This window comes from Sminthopsis crassicaudata, chromosome 2, assembly GCF_048593235.1.
Source record: "Sminthopsis crassicaudata isolate SCR6 chromosome 2, ASM4859323v1, whole genome shotgun sequence".
NCBI lineage: Eukaryota > Metazoa > Chordata > Mammalia > Dasyuromorphia > Dasyuridae > Sminthopsis > Sminthopsis crassicaudata.
In genome coordinates, this window is record NC_133618.1 from 166,178,001 (window position 1) to 166,194,274 (window position 16,274).

Genomic DNA, 16,274 nt, shown 5'->3' on the forward strand with positions numbered 1-16,274 from the left:
AATCCATTTGGTATTGGCTAAGAAATAGATTAGTTGATCAATGGAATAGGTTAGGTTCACAAGACATAATAATAAATAACTATAGCAATCTAGTGTTTGACAAACCCAAAAATCCCAACTTTGGGGATAAGAATTCATTATTTGACAAAAGCTGCTGGAAAACTGGAAATCAGTATGGCAGAAATTAGGTATGGACCCACACTTAACACCATATACCAAGATAAGATCAAAATGGGTCCATGATTTAGGCATAAAGAACGAGATCATAAATAAATTAGACGAACATAGGAAAGTTTACCTCTCACACTTGTAGAGGAGGAAGAAATTTGTGACCAAAGATGAACTAGAGGTCATTATTGATCACAAAATAGAAAATTTTGATTACATCAAATTAAAAAGCCTTTGTACAAACAAAACTAATGCAAATAAAATTAGAAGGGAAGCAAAAAACTAGGAAAACATTTTTACAGTTAAAGGTTCTGATAAAGGCCTCATTTTCAAAATATATAGAGAATTGATTCTAATTTATAAGAAATCAAGGCATTCTCCAATTGATAAATGGTCAAAGGATATGAACAGACAATTTTCAGATGATGAAATTGAAACTATTTCCACTCATGTGAAAGTGTTCCAAATCACTATTGATCAGAGAAATGCAAATTAAGACAACTCTGAGATACCACTACACACCTGTCAGATTGACTAAGATGATAGGGAAAAATAGTGATGAATGTTGGAGGGGATGCAGGAAAACTGGGACATTGATGCATTGCTGGTGGAGTTATGAACAAATCGAACCATTCTGGAGAACAATTTGAAATTATGTGCTACTACTGAGCTTATATCCCAAAGAAATAGAAGGGGAAGGGCTGTACATGCCAAAATGTTTGTGACGGCCCTCTTTGTAGTGGCCAGAAACTGGAAAGTGAATCAATGCCCATCAATTGGAGAATGGTTGGGTAAATTGTGGTATATGAATGTTATGGAATATTATTGTTCTGTAAGAAATGACCAGCAGGATGAATACAGAGACACTTGGAGAGACTTTCATGAACTGATGCTGAGTGAAATGAGCAGAACCAGGAAATCATTATACACTTCAACAACAATACTGTATGAGGATGTATTCTGATGGAAGTGGATATCTTTGACAAAGAGAAGATCTAATTCAGTTCCAATTGATCAATGATGGACAGAGCTACACACAGAAAAGGAACATTGGGAAATGAGTGTAAACTGTTTGCATTTTTGTTTTTCTCCGCAGGTTATTTTTACCTTCTGAATTCCATTCTCCCTGTACAACAAGAGAACTGTTCGGTTCTGCACACATATATTGTATCTAGGATATACTATAACATATTTAACATGTATAAGACTGCTTGCCATCTAGGGGAGGGGGTGGAGGGAGAGAAGGGAAAAGTCAGAACAGATGTGAGTGCAAGGGATAATGTAAAAAATTGCCCAGGCATATGTTCTGTCAATAAAAAGTTATAATAAAATAAATAAATAAATAATTTTAAAAAGTAAAAAAAAAAAAAAAGTTTCAGGTTCCTCCCCTGAAAAGCAACCAGAATATTATTTCATGGAACAATTGATTATTTTGCCTTATAGTGCCATGTGATAATGCAAAGCGTCTATCGTGAACACAAGTGCAGATGATTAAAGAGATGTAACTGGGATTAACAAACTATCTAGAATACCACATTTGCTATCTTGAGGAAATCTGTAGATCTTGTGATTTAGGAGTCTAGTCATGGCTGGGTATGGCATATAAGTGCTTAATAGATGTTTGTTGACTATTGACTGATCTGCCCAGAGTCACATCAAGAGAGTGGAACTGCTCGTATTTTAACCCAAGCCTTCTATATAAATAAGTACAATGTTCTTTCCAATTATACTACAATGCCTTTGATAGGATATTGAAGGCCAGTACTTCCTTATACATTTCAATAGAAAATCTCCTCCATAGATCAGATTGGGTTTGATATATTCTTGACTTCTAAGCTAAGGGATCCTTGATTTTAGGGAGCTTTTATTTGCTATCAGTTAGAGATATGGATAGAAAGGCTATCTCTCATTGGTCAAGAGACAGTGGCCATAGAATCAGCCTGGAATTCTTATAGTTTCAGTTCCACCACAGCAATTCTACAAAAGTATTAAACTTCTACTTTGTATAAGGCATAGAAGAATATAGTCTCTGCCCTCAAAAAGTTTAGTTAATAAAGAGCAACATATATACAAGATAATAAAAATAGTTCAAGAGTTAGGAAATTCAAGAAAAGCCCATGTAGAATAGGACACCAGAGCCATGTGTTGAAGGCTAGAGATTCTGAAAGGCAGAAGTGAGAAGAGTCCAAAGCAGATGTGGAAAGCATTTGTGCAAAGATATAGATCTGGGAAGTACAATATCATGAATGAGGAATAGCTAGCAGGCTATTTTGATTATAGTGAATATAGTAATGTACATGAAAGGCAATAATATGAAATAATGCTATGCCTGCTTCCTGGAACATACTCAAAGATATCTAGGAATAGAATTTAGTTCTGTCCAAGGTAGTTATTCTACTCTTTTCATCTTAAAACAGCTTTACCAGAAGTTGAGTTTGAGAACTAAGCTCTGCCTATTCAGGATATTGGAATCACTTAGGTCCTCATTCCACTTCATTCTACATCACTACCAACAGGGTTGGCTGGATTAGTTTCCCTACTTGGAAAACATGGTTTAGAACTTTTGGCTTCCAATTCCTGTTCCATTGTTTGATTTATCATTAGGGTCTCCTCTGAAAAACAGAGTTGATTTTTCATAAATTGAACTTATCCTGAGTTTTCTGGGCTCAGAGATCATAGCTATATGTTGGTAATATCAAGAGAAAAACAAGACTTGAAATATCATCTCCATTAGGATTTGCTATGGGGCTCTGGAGAGCCTTTTGCTGAGGTCTGGATTGTATTTTTGCACTTGGTCATAATTTTAGCATCCAAGAGTATATTAGACAGGATAAACTGTTCACCAAATGTCTCTAGATCCCCTTTTTCCTTTACTGTGGAGACCCTGAGCACTCTGGCCAACAATGAAAACTTGTATGAACTTGCCTGAACTCAGCCTAAAAGAATTAGACTAAAAAACACAAATATTTAGAAAAACAAACTCTAAGCCCTTATATTTTGATACTCCTTTCTCCAATGTTCCCCAAACATTTTCACATGTATTATTTTTGAGTGAATCTTGCAATTATCCTATTGGGTAGATAGGGTGGATATTAATCCTATTAAGAAGGGAGAGAAAAGTAAATGGCACAAAGCATTGAGCCTTGAATTTGGAAAAGAAAGACCTAAATTCAAATCCTGCCTCAGGCACTTACTACTTTAAACAAGTCACTAAACTTTTCTCAAACTCAGTTTCCTCAGTAAATGGGAATAGTAGTAGCACCTGACTCCCTGGGTTGTAGTGAGAATCCAACGAGGTAATAAGTGTGAAAGGCTTTGCCTATCTTAAAGTGCTTTAGAAATGCTAATTATTAGCTTATTATCTATTTTTTATAAATGGAGATACCCCATATGTTATAATGGATGGAGTGCTTGGAATCAGGAAGAGCTAGACTTATAAATTCTGTGTCTGACCTTTTTTATGTGACCATGGGCAAATCATCACCCTTCAGCCTCAGGCAGTCTCTATTTACATATTAGTCATTCCCACAAAGTTGACCTCCATTCTATTTAGTCAGTAAACTACTTATTAAGCACTTACCATGTATTGGGTGTTCTATTTAGAGCTGGAAATACAAAGAAAGGCAAAAGACTGGCCCTTCCTTCGGGAAGCTCACCATCTAATAGGGAAAGATAATATAAAAATAAACTAAAAAGGGAGAGGGAGGGGCAGAGAGATAGAAAAGGGCACCCAACCTGTAGCTGAGTGGGAGATGATTAGGTCACAATACTGGGCCCTCTCCTTTAATGAAGGATCTGGGAGGAGAAATTCTTTCTAGAAGGCTTCTCATTTCCCTTTTCCATGCCTTTGCACAAGCTGTATCCCATGTCCACTTTTTTTTTAATCCACTTTTTTTTTTCTTTATCTTCTCTTCTTCAAATCCCTAGCATCAAGCCATTTGCCAATTAATAAATGACCAAAGAATATGAACAGGCAGTTTTCAAAGGAAGAAAACCAAAGTATCAACAAACATTTTTTTAAATGTTCCAAATCCCTAAGAATTAGAGAACTGCAAATTAAGATAAACCTGAGTTCCTATGTCAAAAACCATCAGAATCAATTATCAATGATCAAATTATCAAAATTTATTTAAAAAAAAAAAAGGAAAAGGACAATTGTTGGAGGAGCAATAGGCAAGACAGACACATTATTGAACTATTGGGTTAATTCACACATTCTGGAAAGTAATTTGGAAAATAATTGATGAAGGTTGGGGTCCCTTTAAGATTCCTTTCTAATTGCCCAACCCATGACTGACCTTGATTCACAAATCCTGGTCAAAGGCACCCTTTGAATATCTGGGTCCAGCCCCCACCCTCAGCTCAGCTTTCCCCAGCCCTCACCTGATCTGAGCTAACTGAAAAGCCCTCCTAGAACTTAAGGGTACCGCCCATCATCTTTTGGGTATAAAAGAGGTGAGCTGGAACGCCCTCATTGCAGGAGCCCTCCCAGTCAATACATGGTATCCTTCCAGCCATGTAAGGGTTCCTGCCCGCCAAGGGCTACCTTTGGCCCTGGCGTCTTTCTAACTGAGCTTTACTTCCAAATTCCTACAATAAACCTTTTATTTATCAATCTAGGTTTTCAGGCCTGTAAATTCATTTTACAGGGGACATTGTGCCTCATGGGATTATCTATGCCCCGAGAAATGGGGTTTCCCCTTTCCTTTCCCTCATCATAATCAGAATGCAAAACCAAGCATATCATTTGACCCAGTGATATTATTTCTAGTTCTATAGCCTAGTGATACTACTTCTAAATCTATAACCAAAAATAAGAGAAAAAGGAAAAGGATTCATATGTACAAAAAATATTTATGACACCTTTTTTTGTAATAGCCACAAAATGTAAACTAAGGGGGTGATTACATATTGATGAATGACTAAAAGAATTATGGTATATGAATGTAATGCAATATTATTGGCAAAAGACATGATGAAAGTAGGTTTTCATGGAAATTGAGAATATCTCTATGAAGTGATACTGCAGAAAAAGAAAATAGTACTAATAGAAGAATTTATTCAATTATGACACCATTATAAGAAAAAACAGTTGAACAGCTCTGATCCATGATTCGAAACAACTAAAAAATCTTTTAGAGGATCAAAAACTAAAGGAACAGAATGAGACAAAATATTTTTAGACATGGCCAATGTGGAGATTGGTTTTGCTTGACTATAAATATTTGTTGCAAAAGTTGTTTTTTTTTTTTTTTAATTGAGCATACAGGTGGAAATGAGAAAAATAAATGTTTGTCGAGTGAAAACAAGTAAAATAAAATAATAAAAGTTACATTTTTAAAATCCTCTACCCTTCAACATTCATCAAACAACACTCCTACATGAAGTCTTTCCTAATAAGGCAACTTAGTATATAACTAAGTTATATATTTAGAATCAGGAAGACCTAAGTTTGAAGTCTGCCTCAGAAGCTTCTTAGTCATGTGACCATAGACATATCACTTAACCTCTGCTAACTCATCTATAATGGAGGATAATAGCACCTGCTATTATTGTGAGGCATTTTCATAGCACTTACATTTAGTGTTATGAAAATGCTGGTTATGATGAAGATAAAAATGATAATGATCATGATGATATAAACTCCTTGCAAATATCATATGCTAGTATATCATTCCCTCCAAAAAAAAAAAAAATTACCTTTATTTATTTTCTGTATAGTTATTTGTGTTCATGTAGCCTCCCACCCTACAGTGTAAACTCCTTGAGGACAGAATTGTTTCATTAATATTTTTATATTTTTATTGTCTGGAATATGGAAAGCACTTAATAAATACTTCTGATTTATTGAATGACTTATTTACTAAGTTATTGGGATATGATCTATGATGTTCTTTCTTTTTTTTTTTTTTTTTTTTTTTTTCTGAGGCTGGGGTTAAGTGACTTGCCCAGGGTCACACAGCTAGGAAGTGTTAAGTGTCTGAGACCAGATTTGGGTCCTCCTGAATTCAGGGCTGGTGCTCTATCCACTGAGCCACCTACCTGCCCTCTGTGATGGTATTTCAATGATAAATCTCAGATGCCTGACATTTAGATGTATAGAGGTAAGAAAAATAAGTCTCAGAGGCTCTAGCACTTTCTCTAGTTAACTATCCCAACCTCCACTTTCATTGGCAGAAATAGTGACCAGAAGGTGGCAAACTCTTCCCTCAGAATTCTGAGAATAATCCTGCGGGATTATGGATTCTGATACTATCACTTTTGAATCTCCATCAACCAATTTTTCCTGTAGTGTTCAGGTTAGCTTTCTGGAGGACCTCAGGACCATCCTTAATCTTAGTGTAGGAGTGCAGGAGGCAGGAGAGCCACCAGGAGGCTGGTCAAAAGATGGAATGAAATCATTTCCAGTCCTTCTCAGCCCTTAAATACCTTAGTACAATTACATCATTATAGCATACTGAATATGTGTGAACTAGAGAACCATTACATCGTCATACTAGGTATTAAGTATATATGTGAACTAGAGAACCATCATCTCATCAATTCCATTGAGTTAACACCTTGTTTCAAGTATACTTCTCCAGACTTCCAGCCCTCTACACTTTCCAATAACAATCAGTTGACATCAAAGAATTTTCACAAAGGGATGTTTGTTTAAAAGGTTAATAAAAATAGAAGCATAAAAATAAATCCTCCAAAATTGTGGGGCACTTTTTCCTCTGTATCCACTTCGTCCCTGGAGAGAATAAATTTAAGCATGAAATAAGTACAAAGCGTAGATATATGTAAGGAACATTCGTCTGAAAGGTACCTTTTAAATTCTCTCCTTGGGAGTCCTTTTCTCCCTTTAAAGGATCCAAGCCAAGTCAACTTTGAGGAAGGGTACACCCTGATTTAGCTCAGCTAGCTCCCTGAAGGATTCAGTACATTGGCTGACATGTTAGAATACCGTTGGCCTATGTTAAGCAATTTGCTTCTGAAGGCTAACTCTTCATCACACTTAGTCAATGATGCTATCAACTCAAGTGGTTGTTAAGGGGATCTTGGATGACTCTTTTGACTTTTCAAAGCTTACATGGTTGTAACCAAATATATTTTGTTGCAGGAAATTTATTCACCTAAGATCTGGAAAAAATTTAACACAACAGCAAGTGGGCAAATGGAGTGGCCAAAGCCACTGCCCCTCCCCTCACTTAGAGACTTATACTAGTTGTTGTTTCAATTGCCATCATGAAGGAACATAGCAAAAATGAGGCTGAGGGAAGAATATATTAATTCTCTTAAATGCAAATTCAATTCTGATTCTGTCTAGTTCTTCCAACACAGAAACCAATTAAAAAAATGTCAACACAGTACTAGCCCCTTAGTTAATCATATCTGGAAAAAGGCTCACCAAATTATACATAAATTGGATTAAAACCATTATGAACTATTATGCTAGAAACAATCCACCAGAATGAGAATATTTGCATGTACTTTAAGGAATATGTCCTTGTTAGCCAGTTCCCCTTTACAATGATGATGAAATTGAGATTCAGAGGGTTAATTTTATTTGTCTGTGGCCATACAACTAAATGGTACCAAGGCTATGACTAAAATATCAGCTTTATTATGCTGCATCACAAGAAAAATGCTAGGATGTCATTCTGGAAATCCATATTCAAAAAATGTTAATCAGTGAAATAATATTTAAACAATTATCTTGATCATTAAACAAAAAGAAAGATTTCTGGCAAAGGGCTTGAGTACTAATCTTGCTTCTAATACCTACTATTTACCTGACTTTAGACAAGCTAATTTCTCTGGGCTTATTTATAAACCTCAATTATGAAATAAAAGGTTAACTAGATAATTTTTAAGTTCTCTTCCAGTTCTAAATTTATATGCAAGATACTTTTACAGGAGATTAGTAATTAGTCTTTTTAGTTGATTAATTTACTTAAAACCTTCAAAGTAGTGGTGTAGACACAAACAAGCATGTCCCATTCCTTCTACTTGTTTACTTGTCCAAGGGAGCAAATAAGCAGATCTTTGTTTTCCATTTCTGCTCTCCTTCTTTAATCTTCTCCCGAAGACTAGCCACTGCTAGTTTTCCCACTTTGCAAAGTGAAGAATCACCAACCAAATCCTGGTTCTACCACTTAATATCCATGTCCAGGAAAGTCATTTAATCTCTTGGGGTCTAAATTTCTTTAAGTGTGAAATAAGGGGGTGGGACCAGATAAATCCTGTGGAATCTTCCCATCTTACCTCTATGACAGCAAGAAGTAAGGACAGTATATTAAAATATGATTTTTTTTTTTTTAAGGTTGGACTGTGAGTTAGAAGAACTTGGTTCTGCTCCCAAATCTGTGGTTAATCAGTCCAATAAGTGAGAGTCACTTCACTTTTCCCAGCCTTGATTTCCCCATCTGTAGAATAAAAGGTTTGGACAAGCTGATCTCTAAAGGCTCTTAATAGCACTAAATTTCTGTGATTCTCTATTGGGGCACAGGATCAAAGAGACATATATATTAGAAAATTTTGCCCTTAGAGGTAATATGATGCTGTTACTTTAGTGGCAAATGAATTGAAATTGATGAGAAATTGTGCTGGTTTTTATTTTTTATTTTAAAGAAGAAAGAAAAGTCGTCAAAGGATTAGCTTTCTCATTTCTTGGTTATTCTCCAGCAAGGATCTAGAGAAGGTTTGATGAAATATTCTTCTTTTGAAAAAGTTCATTTAATAACATTTCACTAAGCGAGACCAAAGGCAATTCCTAGAAGCCTTCCTTTGGAAAAGAGACTGTTTAAATTCTTCCAGTCCCCAATGAAAGATGGATGGCAGGAAGCAAATGGCCAAAAAAATAAAAAATCACTATATGTGCTTTGGGACTTCTGTTCAGATGAACTGCTAAAATAATAACTACCCCTTTGGTTTTGGAAAAATTTGCTTTTTAAAATAACTATTCTTATGCAATTAAAATGCAATTATTTCCTCAGAACCTGGCAAAAATAAGTTTCTTGTTCAACACTATGTGTTCTGATAATCCCACTGTGGTAGGCAGACACCATTGAGGAATGCTGTGTACTTAGCTGAGATCATTCCTCTAATTCAGAAATGCTTAAGATTCCTGTTCAAGATTTCTTTTCCTGAGGGAAAGAAAAGATTTTAAGCTTCACAAAATAGTTTCTAACTTTGTTCCATGTTAAATTTTATTTGGCTTTGTTTCAGAAACATTTATTTTTCTTGTTATTTGACTAGGTTTTTCCATAAGTCCAAATGCATTTGGCTATGCAATCTTTTTCTTTTCTTTTTCTTTTTGGTTAACATTATTTCCTGCATGGTCCTGCATAGTGAACACAGCTGTTATGAGCAGACTTCTCCCATGAAAATTAATCAAGCAAGATGATTTAAACAGGACTCTATATTTCTGCATTTCTAAAAATACACAATGGCAGAATATATCTGACTCTAGGTAAAAACTATGAAATGGTCTTCAGTGACCAGCCTTTCTCACCTGAAATTTTCTTCTCCCTTCCAGGCCCTTTTTACCTCTTTCCTCCAGCACTTCTCACAAAATATAAAGCTCTAAATTTATCCCATTTCTAGTGAAAAAATCTAATCCTAAATCCTATCCTTTTAAGGAATCTATGCTCCCTGATAGAAAACTTATCTCTGATACATAAGGATTGAACTTATGAATAAAGCTAATTGTGGGAATATAAGGCACCATAAAGATAATAATATCTAGCAGTTTTATAGCACTTAAAAGTTTAGAAAGTGCTTTGGTAAATATTAGGGATTATTTTTGCATGTATTTTGAAAAATAAGCTATTTTTTTTAAATTTAGAAAGTGCTTTACACATGTTATCTCATTTAATTCTCACAATTATCATCTATTTTTGGATCCAAGGACTATAGTGTTCAATAAGAATCATTACATTCCTGATTTTTCCTTGCCCTTTTGGTCTCTCTGCTGTTTTCCTAGCAGTTCATAACTTTATCTTATTATTGGTGTATTCCTTTTGGCACCAATGAACCAATCATAATTTCTTTTTTTTTTATTAAAGCTTTTTAATTTTCAAAATATATGCATGGATAATTCTTCGACATTATCCCTTGTAAAGCCTTGTATTCCAATTTCCCCCCTCCCTCATCCTTTCCCTTAGATAGCAAGTAGTCCAATATATATTAAATATAGTAAAAATACATGTTAAATCCAATATATGCATATATATTTCCATAACTATATTGCTGCACAAGAAAAATCAGATCAAACTGGAAAAAAATGAGAAAGAAAATAAAATACAAGCAAACAACAACAAAAAGAGTGAAAATGCTAAGTTGTAAATCACATTCAGTTCCCATAGTACTCTCTCTGAGTGCAGATGGCTCTCTTCATCACAAGGTCATTGGAATTGATTTGAATCATCTCATTGTTGAAGAGAGCCATGTCTATCAGAATTGATCATTGTATAATCTTCTTGTTGCCATGTATAATGATCTCCTGGTCCTGCTCATTTCACTCAGCATCAGTTCATGTAAGTCTCTCCAGGCCTCTCTGAAATCATCCTGGTGATCGTTTCTTATAGAACAATAATATTCCATAACATTCACATACTACAATTTATTTAGCCATTCTCCAATTGATGGGCATCCACTCAGTTTCCAGTTGTTGGCCACTACAAAAAGGGCTGCCACAAACATTTTTGCACATACGGGTTCCTTTCCCTTCTTTAGTATTTCTTTGGGATAAAAGCCCAGTAGTAGCACTGCTGGATCAAAGGGTATGCACAGTTTGATAGCTCTTTGAGCATAGTTCCAAATTGCTCTCCAGAATGGCTGGATCTATTCACAATTCCACCAACAATGTATCAGTGTCCCTATTTTCCCACCTCCCCTCCAACATTCATCATTACTTTTCCTGTCATCTTAGCCAATCTGAGAGGTATTGAACCAATCATAATTTCAAAGAACTCATGATGAAACATGCTGATCATGACAAAGAGAAGTAGTGGACTAAGAATATAAGATTATGTGTGTGTGTTTGAGTGTCTGTGTGTGTATGTGCACACATACATGTTGTTCAGTTATTCAGTTGTATCTTTCCATGGGGTTTTCTTAGCAAAGATACTGGAATGATACCTAATATTGGTAATCTAAGGATCTTTCTACTGAATTGCCTCTGTGCATTTATAAAGGTATTTTATATGTTCTTAGGATATTTATTAGAAACACCCTATTAGATGAGATCATCTTTTGCAACTAACCAGTAATGAACACATTGGTATCTTGTATTCTCTAACTTTTTCATCAATTATATAACCATTTCCTTCTCTAATGTGTTTTCACTTTACAGATGAGGAACTGAAGCAAATAGGGATTAAGTGACTTGCCCAGAATCACACAGCTAGTAAATATCTGAGGCCAGGTTTTAACTCAAATTTTCCTGACTCCAGGCACAGTACTTATCCACTGACCCACCTAGCTGCCCAATAAACACACATGTACACATATATACATTCATATCCATACATATACAAATGTGTACACATATATCTTAAGTTATATATCTGTGTAAATATGTGAAATATTAACATATATGCCAATGGATCTTTTTTTTTTTTTTTTTGGCTTAACTACATATATTTGCTACAAGAACTTTGGGGGGTTTTTTAATTAAAAATTATTTTGAACGGGATTTGGAGTTGGAAGGGAGAGAAGGCATACTTTAGTCAATTGGAAAAAATAATTAAAATATGTGATGAAAAATGTAACAAGGAATAGTCTGGGGTCACTGAAAACAATACACAATTTTCCAAATATGGTCCAACTTGGTCTCTTCTTCCTATTTAATTCTGGACCCAGTTCAGAGTCTATTTTCAGTGTCCATCTGAGATTTGCATGCTGATTAATTTCATGGACCAACATTCTTTTTTTCCCCCTGAGGCAGTTGAGGTTAAGCGACTTGCTCAGGGTCCCACAGCTAGGAAGTATTAAGTGTCTGAGGTCAAATTTGAACTCAGGTCCTCCTGACTTCAGGACTGGCACTCTATCCACTGTGCCACCTTGCTGCCCCAACAAATAATTCTTTAAAAATTATTATTTGAAAGAAATATAGTTTAGATCATTGAAGATAGTAATAATATCTTCTCAATCTACTTAACAAAATTCTAGCACAAGTGGAAGAGACTATGAGATAGTCAGGTTTTGCCCCTTTCAGACTCTGAGTGGTTGCATTCACAGTCTTGAAGGGCTCCCCCCAAGTGTGCTTCAAGCCAAGCCATCCTGCTTCTGCTTCCTCCAATTAAAAATCCTATTTTCCACCTCTATGCATTTTCACAGGTTATGTTTCCTTTCTTTGAAAGAAATTACTATTTTACCTCTTCTTAAATTCCCTAATTTCCTTCAAAGCCCATCCATCACTGCTGTGAAGGCTCATTGGAAACTTCCTGAGCCTGAGCCTCCTAATTAGTACTCTGCCTCCTCATATTATTTTGTATTTACTTATCTGTTTACACATTCTATCTACCTATGGAATGTAAGTTTCTTCAAGACAGGTTCTGTTTCCTTTTACTTTGTATTCCCAGTTTTTAGCACAGTGCTTTGTACTGAATAGAGACTTGATCATGTTTGTTGATTGGAACTGAATTATCATTTCATTATAGTTTTGATATGGTATACTGCCAAAGCATTGACTATGGTATCCATTGGCAAAGTCTTTCTTTGGTATATATGGGTCATAATTCCTCAGACCTTTTACTTCCAATAATAGCTCCCTTGGAAAAACCAGTAATTCCTAAAAAAGTCTTAGTAAGCTTTCTATCAAAATTACCAAGATGAATGGATTTTTCTTTTTTTTTCTTCCTCCCTCTCTCCCTCCTTTCCTTCCTCCTTCCTTCCTTCCCTTCCTCCCTCTTTCCCTTTTTCCTTCCTTCCTTCCTCCCTCCTTTTCTCCCTCCTTTCCCTCCTTCTTTCCCTTCTTCCCTTCTTCCATCCCTCCTTCCTTGTTGGAATACATGGGAGAATTGCTGAAATACACAAGAGCCACCTGACAGTGGCTGCTGGAGATCCAACCCAGAATGGATCTCCTCTTGTGAGAGGATGATACAAGGAGACTGAGAAGCAGTTGCTATTCTCTAACCTCTCTGACTGAGAGGCTGTTGCATTGTCTGACCTCTCTCCTCTTCCCTGTGCCTCCAATTTATCTCATTTCCAGTCTGCAATACCTATGTCAGCGAAGGCTGCCTTGCAACTCCTTCAGATGCTATGATCCACAGCTATGGAGGCTCTTGGAGAATTGACCTGTCCCTTAATACTTCCTTCCCTCCTTCCTTCCTTCCTTCCTTTCTTCCTTCCTTCCTTCCTCTTTTCCCTTCTTCTTTTCTTCCCTCCTTCCTTTCTTCCTTCCTTCCTCTTTTCCCTTCTTCTTTTCTTCCCTCCTTCCTTTCTTCCTTCTTTCCTTAAAAAGAGGATCTGATTTGGTCAGAGAAGAATGTAAAATATGTTTTGGTCTGAGACAAAGACAGATGTCAATCCAGAAAAATTTTAAAGTAAGCCATAAGCTAAGACCTTCAGCCTAAAAATGTACAAGAGTGTGACAGAGAAATGCTCATCAGTAGGGGCTATTTTGGAATCTACAGAAAAGTTTTTGTCAGCATTCAGAAGGATTTGAAACTGAAAAAATGAATTTTATTAAATAGGAAGAAAAATCCACTTGGTTATACCACTTATAATAATAGTGTTGGCAGGAAAAATTTTAATTATCAAATATAATAAGCATGAAACACTCCTGCTGAGACCTTTAGAAATAAGTTCCTTACAAAATCTTTCCTGAAATGGGAACACCTAGAGAAATTCCTGGCCTGTGTATCAATTTATCTTTTGTTAGTGTTCTTATTGTGAAGAGACAGACTGAAAGATAAAGGGGAAACAGGGACAGAGAGTCAGGGATACACAGAGAACAACAAAGAATCTGCAGAGAGGAGGAAGGAAAGGAGACAGAGACAGAGATTTGGAATCCCATTACTTACCTTCTTCATTGAACATGACCACAGGTCTGAGATTTACAGAAAGGTATGACACGGATCATTGGACCATCTCCTCAAGGACAAAGACACCGTTTGTTTTTTTCTTCCATTCATTAATTCTAATTCACATCCTACAACTAAAGGAAAGTAAGAATGTTGTTCTGGGAAGTGAACTCAAATTCTAATCTTAGTTCTGAAGCCTGATTGGTGGTCATTTTGACCTCATTTAATGGGACACTTTTCTTCCAGGGATAGGAATATAATTATTTGGGCTCTGTCTTCACCCTGCCCTCACCCTGGCAGTTTGAAGATTACCACATAAATTCTCTTAAGGTCCTAGAAGTAGCTCTATCATAGAGAATTGCCACTGTAGTTATCAATCCCTGCTAATATGCTTCAATTTATACAAAACTAGCTAGCTACTCACCATGATAGTACATTTAGAGGCAGCTGGATAGTCCAATGGATAAATCACTAGATCTAGAGTCTGACAGATCTGAACTCGAATTCATCAGTGTCATGCTGGCCAAGTCAATCTCAGTTTCTCCATCTATAAAATAGGAATAATAATAGTCCCACCTTGTTGTGGGGACCAAATGAACTTTACAAACTTTAAAGTACTATGTAAATGCTAGCTAATTCTATGTAAATTATTTAGATTTTAACATAATTATTTACTTAGCAATAAGAAAAAAGTCAATAATAAACATTTATCTATTATAGCAAATGCAGGAATAACAGACACATCATAGTCCACATATAAGCTTGAGTCACATTCTCTCACTCTTGCATTCAATAGCTATAGGTGAGAGTGGGTCACACTCCTACAGAAATCTGCAAGGATTCACATGCATGAAAAAAAGATCCATGTGCTCTGAGTAACTCACAATTCTGAAAATATATACTTTAGTGTCTTCTAGTTTTGTCTCAGAGACTGTTTATAAAAATTCCTTGATAAACTTATGTATTAAATATATACTTCCATTTTTAAATTGAACTGATCCAAACTGAGATGAGACTAACACTGGGCATTAACGTGTCAATCAAACTAGACAGAACTACACTTCTCTGAGTATATGCTTCCAAACAGTTTCTCTGCTTAGCTATGATGAATAACAAAATTCTCATCTTCTTGCTATAATCAAATAAATTTCATTTTGTCTTGTGATCATTGACAATTTTAGTGACAATATTTTCCCTGTGATCTGCTTTGAAAAGATCCAGGTCTTCATATATGCAAGATAGAAGCACATTGCATCTCTTCATACACTCTCCAAATTTAGATTCAGACTGTTTCTCTCAGAACACTGATATATCTAAGCCACAAACATGTGAACTGTCCTTTATGTTGGAATAAGGGACCATCAGAAGGATGACCTCATAGGGATTTAGGGACAAAGAATTTAGTGGAGATGTTACAGTTTCTATGCATGTTACCTTTGCACAAAATACAGAATAAAGTGATTAAATAACTACATTAAGCGGAATAGCAAAATTTTGACTTCTCTTCCTTTCTGATAGCATTGGTTTTGTCTTGTATTGGTTTACCTGATTTTTCATCACATCTATAATATCTTTATTTCTTCATTAAATGAACTTCAGGTTTTGAAAAATAATATCCTGATACAGCAGTATATCCAACTTTTACCTCAAAGATAGATAAAAGCTTCTAATTTTATAGTTCTACCCCAATGATTTTAATTCCCTGAGGAAGAAAAATCAATTTGGGATTATGATCAAGGCAAACATCTTCCCAATGGACCTACACTGCCTGATGATGCAGAGTAACAGCCTTGGTTAATGTCCAAGTCTTTTGTTTTCTCATTTCTTGATTTATTCTTTGGCTACTATTCTATTTCTGAGAACACAGTTCTTTTCTCCTAAAAAGGCTGATGAGCAAGAACTGCTTTTCTCTCTCCAGAAGTGTAGATTTTTAGGATCCTCTTCTCTAGAAGAGCTTGAAAATATTTGAGATCCTCTCTTTAGGAGGTCTAAGAATTCTCAAATTTAGAACTTCTAATGAGGCAACCTTAAGATTAGGACTATAACCAAATCCTCTCTTTTCTTTCTAGAAGGCCTCCATAGTATGGTTTC

At 35.6% G+C, this 16,274-nt stretch overlaps 1 long non-coding RNA gene across 2 annotated transcripts in view; it reads right to left on the reverse strand.

The window, feature by feature from the left end:
- Positions 1-14,196: 14,196 nt before the first annotated feature.
- Positions 14,197-16,274, reverse strand: part of LOC141555171 (uncharacterized) — a 33,767-nt gene continuing 31,689 nt past the window's right edge. The window contains exons 3-4 of one of the 2 annotated variants that reach the window (XR_012486084.1): positions 14,608-14,730; positions 14,197-14,317 (exon numbers count right to left, since the gene is read on the reverse strand). This is a non-coding gene — a long non-coding RNA (uncharacterized LOC141555171). Of the gene's footprint in view, positions 14,318-14,607; positions 14,760-16,274 lie in introns of both variants that reach the window. The other variant, XR_012486085.1, reaches the window with a different exon arrangement.